At 49.4% G+C, this 11,889-nt stretch overlaps 1 long non-coding RNA gene across 1 annotated transcript in view; it reads right to left on the bottom strand.

Annotated features, from left to right (window-relative positions):
* Positions 1-2,960: 2,960 nt before the first annotated feature.
* LOC111744727 overlaps positions 2,961-11,889 on the bottom strand; it is a 10,522-nt gene continuing 1,593 nt past the window's right edge. Inside the window, exons 2-3 of the long non-coding RNA XR_002782291.1 lie at positions 7,177-7,379; positions 2,961-6,546 (exon numbers count right to left, since the gene is read on the bottom strand). This is a non-coding gene — a long non-coding RNA (uncharacterized LOC111744727). The remainder of the gene's footprint in view (positions 6,547-7,176; positions 7,380-11,889) is intronic.

Below are 11,889 nucleotides of genomic sequence, written 5' to 3' on the forward strand. Positions count from 1 at the left end.
TGAGGACTGCTGGGCAGCTCTGGATCCAGGCCAACCTGAAAGGTTGTCCCTCAATTCCACACCCCCCACCCCACCCCCGCCCAGCCTTCAGGTCTCTCCCACATTTCACTCTCCCCGGAGGACTTAAAGCTTCCAATGCTCCCTATTATTTAAAGCTTCCCAACTCAGATCTCCAACATGTCGTTTCTTTTAAGCTTGAGACAGACCCCATATTTGCTGGAAAGTACCATTGTACCATTGCACCATTGGTATGTGTGCACCCCAAATTCATGTCCAAAACCTAATTCATATTCTTCCTCCCTTACACTGACCCCTCCTAATACGTTCCCAGTGTGAGCCGACGATGTCATCCTCCACCTTCTTGGCAAAGCCAGAAAATAGAGAATCATGCAAAGCCTCCTCCCTTACTGGTCCATCGTCATATCTAGTCAACCACAGGATCATTTACTTAGTCATTAATTCAAACACTGTTTACTGAGTGCTCGCTATGTGTAAAGCACCACACTGCATGCTGTATACAAAGCAGTGCGCAAAGTAAACATGGTTTCTGTCATCTATGGGGAGACAGACATTAAATCAATCAACATACAAATTAATGCCTACTTATAAATTCTGATGAGCGTTACGAGGAAAAGCACCCGGTATTTTCAGGAGTATAACGGGAGGACCAAATTTAGATTCGGAGGTCAAGGAATGTTACTTTGTCAGGAATCTTTCGATTGCTAATAACAGAAACCCCATCTGAAGTAGTTGAAGCAAAAAAGGAAGAATTGGTTGAAAAGATATTGTGGTAACTCATACGCTGGGAAGGGCGGGCATCCCAGGCTTGGAGGAGGCGCCAAGGGTGGGGGACGGGGTCCGGAGGCTGGCACGCCACCCCAGCCCTCTCTGCCTTCCTTCTGCTTCCCCGCCTGTCTCCGAGATGGCCGCATTCTCTCCTGCTCCAGGCAAGCTTCTCCGCCCAGCAGGGAACTCAACTGACAGCCCAGGAGCTCTCGGACCCAAGGAAGAGAGAATCTTTTCGACCACTCCCACCAGGTAGGAAGATCTAAGGAGAGGACCTACACCCCACACCCCACACCAGGGGAATGGGGTGCCGGGTCAGTGTCTGCCCCTGTGGCCAGGCAGCGAGGCCCAGTGTCTAAAGAAGGTACGGGGAGGGGTGGCCATCAGAAGACTCCTTTGAGGAAATGATATGAGACCTAAAATATAACTAAGATTTAACCAGAGGTAATAAGCGAGGAAAGAACATGCTAAAAATAAAGCAAACATCACTCATAAATTCATTTATGTACTAAATATTTATTGACTATTGACTATTGGATCTGGGTATGTAACTGAGACTAAGAAAGATACAGTCCCTACCCTCTTGCAGTGTTTGGTGAAAAGCTCTTAGGCAGGGAAAACCAGGCCTCTCAGAGCACTCCAAGGACATCCAAGTGGCCGGAGGGCAGTGAGTGAAGAGATTAGCAGCACACGATAAAGCGGGAGAAGAAAGGCGTCATAGCATTCAGATCGCTGCAGGCCATGCCAAGGTTTTGGATTTTTTGCATAGTGCGATGAGAGGTCGCGGAAGGGACAGTAAAAAGTAACGTGATCTTCTTTGTATTTCTAAAATATCATTTTAACTGCTTTGCCAAAGGGACTGTAATGGAACAAGAGTTTAAGGACACCAGTCGGAAGACTGTCGCTGTGTGTCCGGCAAGAAGGGACGGTGCTTAGACTAAAAAGATACGAAGAAGAAAAGGAATCGGAGATACAGCTGCGCCCCTTGTCCACGGGAGAGGCATCCAAGGCCCCTGGTGGACGCCCGAAACCGTGGAAAGATTTGAATCTGATAGACATGCCTATACGTACCTATGATAAAGTTTAATTTATAGATGAAGCACAGTAAGAGATTAACGGCAATAACTAATAATAAAATAGAACAGTGATAACAACGTGCTGGAACACGAGTTATGCGAAGCTGGCCCCGCCCTCACCGTCGTCTCTCACTGCACCCTACGCACCTTTCACTGAGAGGGCGCACTTCGCGGCTTCTGTTGGGCACATCCGAGTTGCCAGCATCACGACCCTTGCACTTCGAGGTCATTATTCGGTCAAATAAGGGTCACTGAAGAGAAGCACTATGACACCACGACAGTCATCCGATACCTGAGATGGCTGCTGAGTGACTAATAGGCAGGTAGCAGATACGGGGGACAGAAGGACGATTCGCGTCCCAGGCAGGACGGAGCGGGACGGCATGAGATTTCATCACGCGACTCAGAGTGGCGTGCGATTTAAAATGCGTGAATTGTTTCTTCCTGCAATTTTCCATTGAATATTTTTGGACCACAGTTGCCCGTGGGCAACTGAAACCATGGAAAGTGAAACGACAGATAAGGGGGGACCACTGTGTATCTGGGAGCAAGAATAAATAACCTAGTTAGAGGTTGGGGTGCGGGATGAAAGAGGGAGCAGATGACGCCCGGTTTCTGTTCCGAGTGACTGAGTGACCGAAGGTGCCGTTTACTGAGATGGGAGATGACGCCTAGTTTCTGTTCCGAGTGACTGAGTGACCGAAGGTGCCGTTTACTGAGATGGGAAGACCACGGGAGGATTACATCAGAGTAGGGGGGATGAAGAGTTGAGTGTTGAACGTGTTAAGTTTGAGGCGCATATGTGACCTCAAAGCAAAATGCCAAGTTGGCGGGCGTGTGCGTGCGTGTGTGTGTCATTCAGATGGCGTCTACAGGCACGGAATGGATGACGTCAATAAAGAGTATATTGAGGGAAGAGACCCAGGGGAAATTCAACCCCAGAGAACAGACAGATATTAAGAAAAGACTGTCTGAGAAGGGGCACGCAGAGACCATGGCAGGAGGGTGGGGTGTTTGGGGAGCCAAAAGAAGGCAGCGTTTCGAGAAGAGAGGTGATCAATAACGTCAGTGCAACTGAGGTAAAAGACAAACAAAAAAAAGTGTTTTAAATCGTGTTTTGAATTCAGTAATGGAGAAGTCATTGGTGGCCTTAACAAGGGTGGTTTCAGGACAGTGGGGTGTGGAGGTGGGAATAAATAGGACCCTTTAGAATCAGGAATAAGACAAAGGTGCCCACTCGTATCATATAATTCCCTGGAGGTCATAATCAATGAAACTAAACGAGAAGAATGAATAGAAGGTACGTGAATATTAAAGGAAGAAACAAATCGGTCATTATTTATAGATGACGTGGTCGTCTACATGGGAAATTGAACCTAATTTTCTAATCACTGGAATGAAGACAATTTAGCAAGGGAGCTCGATATAAGATCGATATATAAAAGTCCATTGCATTTTTTCTATGCAGCTCAAATAGAAATAATAATTTTTAAAGTTAACATCTATAACAACAATAGCAGAAACAACAACCCAAAACAGAAGTTATCTAAGCATGTGTAAGGTCGTTATGGGGAAAAAAAAAAATTTACTAAAAGATAATAAAATCGAAATGAGTGGATAGCTATACCATATTAATGATGAAAAACTCAGTATCAGAAAAATGTCAGTTTTTCCTAAGAGTTACTTGCTCCACCTTAGAAGGAGAATCAAAAATAAAATAAAATGGACTCAGAGGCAGGTATATGTGTAGATCTGGTGATTGACAATACATATTCCTTAAAACTCCATGTGATAACAAACATCTTCATTTTTACAGTCTGTTTAGAATCTTCTTCCACCTTATGTACCTGACAAACTTCTACCCATCCATCAACCCCACCCCCGGGCAGCCCTCATCACCCCCGCTTTTCCCAGCCTACACAAACAGAATCGTTCATTCTGTCTTGTGAGCTGCTCCTGAGTGTTACGCTTCCTTCAATCACAGATGAGGACGCAGCCGTTCTAACGACATGTTCACGTGTCTCCCCGAAGCTAGGCTTTCAACAGCAGAGTTCACTTCCCGGAAATGACCTGGAAAGGAAGGTCAGCCGTGGAGTTTTCCAAAGGGCTGAGCAAGTCCTCAATAACTCTCTCTCGAATGATAGAGTCTTTAGGGTTCACAGATCATTTAGCCTCTGCCTGTTCTTCCCCCACCATCCTAACCTGGCTCCTGGGAAACTCGAAATAGCCTGAGAATCGGCCGGTCCCGATGGCCTGCTCCAAAGCCAAGGGCTTCAGCGCTTCCTTAACACCAAACAGACCTGTGGCCAGTGACCATCTTCTTTCTCAGAGGCCCTCTGGCCTTCGCAAAGATTCCTTCCTGAAAGACACATTGTTCACAGATTGTTAACTGCAAAAGGAGAGCTTGGGGCTGGCAGGGAACTTAGAGCCGGAATCCCAGGAACTGTCGTTGACTCAGCATCAATCAGAAATGCGGGAGAGAAATCTCGGAGATGGCAGCAGTAAGCAATGGGGGAATGTGATTTATCTGACAAACAGAAACATTCAACTTCCAGCTAAGTTTCCGCAAGCCCATGAATTTTATCAAGGCAGGGGCGCCTGAATGCTCTCCGCGGATTTTTCTACAGCATAAATTCTGTATTTACGTAATGACATTAACTTCCACATTTCAGGGCAGTTTATAAACTTGTGGAGGACAGGAGCGTGATTTACAAAATTACACACATTTATATACTTTGCACGTAATAGGATCCGCCAAGGATGAATTGATGAGTGAATGAGTGAAGTGGAAGATACGCTTAAGATTAAAAACCTTACGTTTAAGTCAAGGGCCATCTCCGATAGCATTTTCTGGTAGCTCTTTCTTAAATGTGTATTGAAAATCTAAATGGTCACTGGGCATTTTGCTTTAAAATGATACTAAAGAGAACGTCTCTGTGCTGGCTTTCGAGGTCTGGGACACAGTTGGCTGAGCGAAACTGCTCTCCGGAGGGACAATAAGGTCTGTGTTGATAAAGCAAATATTCCTTGAGCGTCCATCCACCTGTGCCAGGTTCTTGTGCAAGCCATTGGAAGCGAGCCAGAGAGGTGTCCTCAGGAACCCACGATCTGATTGTGAAAACGAACTGCGTCAAGATAAAGCCACCGAGGGACAGAAGAGGACACTGGAGACGCTGAGTGACGCTTGAGCTTGTCACTCCCAGTCTCGACTTTCCAGACAGCCCCTGTATTTGGAAATATTGAAAAAGTGTCTAACTGGAGGGAAAAGAATGGAATGGATAGAGAGGACATGGTTCTGTTTCCCCTTGTTGGTGTTTTTCGCTAAATTTTTATCAACTGCGTGGACGTGGCGAAACTAGCACGCAGAGATTCTCGAGATGAAAAGTGACATGCGTCCCACTGAGTTGGCCGTCCCTAGGGATAACCACTGCTGACTCTTCTAGCTGTTCATTCTGGCCATAGAATCTGCTTCTACCGCTGTTTCTCAGTTTATATTGTGCAGTGGTGTCCTCTGACTGTATTCTGCTGTCCTGGGGAGGATTCACGTCCCCGACTCCATCTTTGCCTATCTAGATGCTCCGATATAGTTGGCACGGTTAGCGGGAGGCAAGACCTCTCGGAGCTCGGATGTGCCTCTGCCTCTGCATCTTAGTCCCCCACGGCTGCAGGGTGGGGGCGGGGCCTCCTGATGAATCAACCAGTCAAAAGTTGCTCAGCCACGCAGCAGGAGGAGGAAAGAACTGGAAACCGGCCTGGGAAGCCTCAGAAGGGAGTGATATGATGGTGCTTCACACAGCAGACTACGAATTTACCTTCCTTCGTCCTCACCAGTAGAGAAAGCAGGGTTATTGGAAGATGTGGAGCCGGGTTCCGTTGGCACCTGGCATCTCTTTTGCCTTTATAGCTCTCCAACCTCTCTGTGGGTCGGGGTTCATGTCTTCAGTGGAGGTCAGAGGTCAGGCAGCGGAGTGTGAGTGCAGAAGGCCCAGGTTTGAAATCTGGGGGCTGTTCTCGAGGGGGTGCCTGGTCACTTGTAACCTCCAGCAAGCTCCTTTCTCTCTATCTCTAAGCCTATGTTCTTACTGGAAAACAGGGACCCGAACCCCAGGGTGGTGGGCCCCCAAGGTATGAAGGTGTGCGAAGCGCCGAAGACGGAGCCAGACTGTGGCGTGTCAGCACGTGCTGGCTTCAGGCATTCTGTTTAAGAGGCGCTACCCGGAGCTCAGACACCGTTTGGTACAAATATAAGCCCGATTATGGAGCTCTGGGGGTTTTCGTGGATTCGAAGCCATCTGCTTCCTTCCTATTTGCTGAACGTTTGATTCTGCTCAACTCTGTTGAGTAAGGGCTTCTTCGAGTGATTATCACGTTTGAAAGATTTTTGTTTAATGAAATGTAAACTGAACTGGGATTGAGCTGTTAATGTTTCCTTTTTTTTCTTTTTTCTTTTTTACAATTGCTATAAGGATTTTATAAGCAGTTTTATATTTAGAATAATATTCCCTCTCGACATCTCTAAGAGCAGCCCGCTATCTGATTTCAAACCTTCCGTTCATCTAAGTCTTGGGTGGGGGGAGGGAGGGGGGCAGAGAGAGAATATGAATATGATCGAGTGTTTGCCAAACTCCTGTGAGTAGGTGAAATTCCATTCATATCAGGCCGAGTCCAAGCAAATTCTTCGGTTCTGCAGAAGAAAAGGGAGACACACAATGGCCATTTGTGCTGCTTTTCTGAGTAAAGAAAGAAGTTAGTTTTTAGAAGTTAGTTTTAGAAGTTAGTTAGTTTTAGAAGTTAGCACTTAGAAGTTACTCTGGTGTTCGAGAGTGTGTTATGGTTGTTCATGCCGCAGTCCCCGAGGCAGGAACACTTAAGTTATAAACGACTGTTACGTAAGCATGGCCGTCACAGCATCAAGCTGCCGCCCCATGGCTCCAGACACTCCTCGGCTACTGTTCTCATTCCATGGGCCGGTCACTTATCCATTCAACAAACATTCATTAAGAGTACCCGATCCAAGTCCAGAGGCGATGTGCGGCCGTGTCTGAGAATGTGAGTCCTGGTGCCATATGGTTGGGGTTTCAATTCTGGCTGAGCAGCGGTGAGACCTTAGGTAAGTGACTCTTCAAAGACCAACTGGAGACAATTCCACGGATAGTGCATTTCTCCCGATATTTGAACTTTATACCTTAGAGACACTGGGAATCTTGAAAATAATTGTGATTTCCCTCTTCCTGTTGATTACAAAAACCCTCAGAGCTAACGATGCGTGTGGCTTCTCGCTGGCGAATGGGACTGCATGGCAAGCGAGCGTTACCAAATTTGTGCGTGGCTGTCCTCTACTTCCTTTTCTCCTTGCCGTGCTGAATTTTCTCACAGTTCTTTCCCTTCGGGCCTTCCTCTGACCCGTTGCCTCATGTTGCTGCAGTGAATCTTTCCAGGTCTAGCAGGACAGCAGGGGTTAAGAGAGCCAACTCGGCTCCGCAGTTCCCGGGTCAGCTTGGCAAAGTGTTTCCTCGTCTGAAAAAAAGCTGGCGTGAGGATCAAAGGGTTCTCAGCAAATAAACAGAGGGCTTAGATTAGTACCTGGCGTATCGTAAGTGTTCACTAATTCTGCTCTAATAATGTCATGATAGGTCAATGGCGCTTGTGTTCTAGAACATTCTTTTTTAAAATGTAAGGTGGTGCTGGGGCACACATCCGAGAAAGGAACGGAGGGCTGAAATCCAGACTCAACTCCGCTCTTCGAAACTAGGAGACAGCTGCACCCCCTCCCAGAAAGGGGTGCCTTTTAAAAATAGGCCCCCGCCCACTTCCCTGTCCTACGTCTTTATGAATTGAATATTCATGAAAGATAAGAGCTGACAACACCGAGCAGGATCTTCCATTTGGAAGAAGCTTGATCTGGCGTTAAAAGAAGTGTAATCAAAAGAAGTTCAATCTGGTGTCACCTTGTATCCTTCAAAATGTGTGTCTCCAGGATGCTTGACCTCTAAACCCTGACTGCACAGTGACGGTCATTTCCTTTAATAACTGAATTTGGAGTCCCACCTGCCAAATCGGAGTTTGGTTACTACCCGGGTTGTCCTCCCCAGACCTGTGTGTGAGTGTGTGTGTGTGTGAGTGTGTGTGTGTGTGTGTGTTTGTGTGAGTGTGTGTGAGTGTGTGTGTGAGAGTGTGTGTGAGTGTGTGTGTATGTGTGGTGTGTGTGAGTGTGTGTGTGTGTGTGAGTGTGTGTGAGTGTGTGTGTGAGAGTGTGTGTGAGTGTGTGTGTATGTGTGTGTGAGTGTGTGAGAGTGTGTGTGAGTGTGTGTGAGTGTGCGTGAGTGTGTGTGAGTGTGTGTGAGAGTGTGTGTGCGTGTGTGAGTGTGAGTGAGTGTGTGAGTGTGCCTGAGTGTGTGAGAGTGTGTGTGTGAGTGTGTGTGTGCGTGTGTGTGTGTGAGAGTGTGTGTGTGAGAGTGTGTGTGTGAGTGTGTGTGTATGTGTGTGTGTGAGTGTGTGTGAGTGTGTGCATGAGTGTGTGTGAGTGTGTGAGAGAGTGTGCGTGAGTGTGTGAGAGTGTGTGTGTGAGTGTGTGTGTGTGTGTGTGTGTGTGTGTGTGAGAGTACATGCTGGAAAAGAAGGAGCACAGACATCACCAAGCGTTCGCCCTGAGGACCCCCGAGCTCTGAACCACCCTGACCCATCTCAGCTGCCTCCAACCTGCAGGTGTATCTGACAGGGTGCCAAGGTCATGGCCAGTCTCCAGGGGCATGGGCTGATTGAGTCACTATTCCCGCTGCTCCCAGAGCCCAGCTTGCTGTCCCTATAGCTGCCCAGATAGGTCGTCCCAGTTCGTCCAGTCTTGGTGTCCCTCAAGGAATGAGGGGTGATATCTCCAGTGGGGACGCCCCGCGGGACAGCTCTTGATGGCCCAGTTCTAGTCCACACATGTAGCCTTGTCTCCCGCCCTCCAAGATGCCCTACGTTAGTCCTATTTCCCTCGCACCCCTTCTTTGGTGAAGTGTTTCCTAGTGTGCAACCCCAGTCCCCCCAAATTCCCTGTCCTATGATCTGGCCTCAGCCAAGCCTACGGAGTTCATCACACAAACCTTCATTATTTTGAAAGTCCAGAAAAAGAGGCTGCAATGCCAACATCTTTTCTCCTAGGGCCCTTGCGAATCCCTGGATACGAACAGATACACGAGGCTCCACTCTCGGCTGTAGCCAAAACCTCAACGCCAAAAGATACATCGGAGAAGGGGTGACGTTTCAGCCTCCTGCCTCTAGCATCTTAGCAGCAGGCCGCTACCCAGCCAAAGGCCCGTTATGTCCCACGTCCCTTAACCCAACTGCAATCATGTTTCTGCATCTATAAGTTCTCTCTTCGAGATTTTGCTCAGTTCTCGGGTTGGGCTGCCTTCCGGCCCCACACTCAGCTCTCTCATCCACCCGGTATGCCTGGGAATCTGTTGGACCCATGCAGCAGGGGACAGGGACAAAAGACTGGACCCAGAAATCTCAGCAGGAAATTAAGGGTACCGGCCTGTCCCACTCAGGAAGTGAAAAACAGACTCAGAGAGTTATCAGATTTAGTGAATAAAAATGCAAGCTGCCCAGTTAAACTTGAATTTCAGACAAATGACTAATACTTTCGAGTATGAGTATGGCACGTGCAACGTTTGGGCACCCCGTGATTTCTCTGGTGACCTTGCCCCAAGGCCCTTCAAGCCACTCACTGTCAAGCCCACTTAACACTCACGGAAGCCACAGAACCACAGAAGTGCCAGGCCTGTTCGGGATTCATTTCACAGCCTGGGTGTATAAGACGCGGTCACGGGTCACACGCAACCTCTACGTTGGCTGTGTGGAGGCGAACCACCCAGCCGGGGAGGTGGACCAGAGTAAACAGCCCCGGGCTGCCACAGAAAAGGAGGGATTCCAGAAGGAGATTAGAGGGGAGGATGTAGGCTCCGGGCTTTCAGGAGGAGGAAGGGCCCCGCCCAGTGTGCTTGCCTCCTGGCTTCCGGCCGCCCCTTCCCCCTCCCCCCAGCCCCATGTTTTCCTTGGAGAGACCCACTGGACAGCTCTGCTGCGTGGCATGTGCCCTCCCTGAAGACAGAGGAAGACTTTCTCCCCAGGCAAGCGTTTTACAGAGTGCTTTCATTGCTCCAAACTCTGAATGTGTCTGTTCCCTCAGTGACAGGAACAGGAGGTACGAGCTGGAGGGGAGACGGCCATCCGAGGGCTTTGGCTCTGGCCGCCCGGATGGCAGATCATCGGTCTCGGCACAGAGTGACATGAGCAGACACCCTGAGTCCTAGACGGGGCCCTGCAGAGATTTCCAGTGCTTCCAGGCCTGAATGGTCTAGGGAGGAATGACAATAAAAATTCCTTACACTCGAAAGCTTGTGAGGTGTCTGTATAGACAATGCTCTTCATTAGGCCCTTGCAGCTGCGTGGGAGGCAGGGAGGCCTGAGAAGGGAGGGGAGGTGTGACTTCCCCAGGACTCAAACCCAGGGGTCACGGCCCCAGTCCAGGGGTCTTTCCGAAGTGGTCAGATGCCTGGTTGCTCCCTCCAGGTGGCTTGGACAGTCACGGACAAACCCCGAGCAGGGCGACCAGCTGTCCAGTGTGTACAGAAACCAGGGGTTTCCCAGGATGTGGGATTTTCAGTGCTAAAAACAAGATGGTCCTGGTCCTACTGGGATGACTGGTCGCCTGACTTGTGAGCCAGCAGCGGCTCCTTGTGATGGGGGTCCCTTAAGCAAGGCCTTAGCCCAGGTCGAGCAGGATGATGGGGTCCCTTAAGCAAGGCCTTAGCCCAGGTCGAGCAGGATGATGGGGTCCCTGAAGCAAGGCCTTAGCCCGGGTCGAGCAGGAGTTAGAAAGAAGGTAGCAGAAGAGTTAGGCAGGGAGGAGGGGTTCGGGGCTGTCCGGTCCCATTTCTCAGTCTTCGCCCAGCCCATCCTGGAGCCCCCACTTTCTCATGCGTTCCCTTCCATCGCTCATTCACTTAGCTCTCAGGTACCCTTCGGATCTCCCGGAAGGACCCTGGACACTACCTCCTCTTGGAGCACCCCGACCTCCGAAGAGCGTGTTCGGTGCTCCGTGTCCTGCCAACGTCTGATGACTTCATCACAGACTTCTGAGTTGAATTTGCTTATTTCCTGGCCTATCCCTTCCCTAGAAAGCAACTCCATGAGGGCGGGGGCTATACCTTCGTGCACTGAGCAGTTCAGCAGATGGCGATGGACTGACCGCCCACTGTGTCAGGTACTCGGAGATACAGTGCATCCTCGGGATACAATGACGGAAAAAACAAGCCCGGTCCCTGCCCTCATGGGGCTTGTGGTCTGTTGGATGAGACAGATGTGAACCAAGTAACCACACAGGTGAGAGCAACATTATATCTATGTCGGTAACCGTGTGCTTCGATTACCACGTGATGGGGACGGCGCAGGGCTCACACCAGCAGCAGGAAAGTTTACAATAAGGGACCCGGGGAGGCCGGGGTGTCAGAGGCGTGTCTGAGAAAGTGAGGATGGCACGGAGATTCCAAGGCCGGAAGGGGTTAACTAGGGACGGGGCAAGACCGCCATGCGAGGCAGGCGAAGGAGCAGACAGACAGCCCTTTACAGCAAAGGCTCTCGACGGGGGTGAGTTTGCCCCCCAGGGGACATTTGGCCATGTCCCGAAATATTTTTTAGATCACAGCTCAGGGGGAGGGTTGCACCTGGCATTTAGTCAGAGATGCTGCTAAACGCGCTACAATGCACAGGACAATCCTCCACAGTGAGGAATGAAGCGGCTCAAAAGGTCAGTGGCGTCCCTGTTGATAGAGCAGAGAGCAAAGGGGACTGAGGTGTGAGTGGAGGCTGGAAACCCAAAGGTCTTGTAGCTATGGACGTAAGTTTTTAACTCCTTTGGGTAAACGCCAAGGAGTGTGATTGCGGGGGGCGGGGGGGATGATAAGAGGATGTTTAGTTTTGTAAAAAACCAACAAACTGTCTTCCCCAGTGGCTGTACACATTGTATTCCAACCAGCAC

The sequence above is a fragment of the Pteropus vampyrus genome, unplaced genomic scaffold (assembly GCF_000151845.1).
Source record: "Pteropus vampyrus isolate Shadow unplaced genomic scaffold, Pvam_2.0 Scaffold6, whole genome shotgun sequence".
NCBI lineage: Eukaryota > Metazoa > Chordata > Mammalia > Chiroptera > Pteropodidae > Pteropus > Pteropus vampyrus.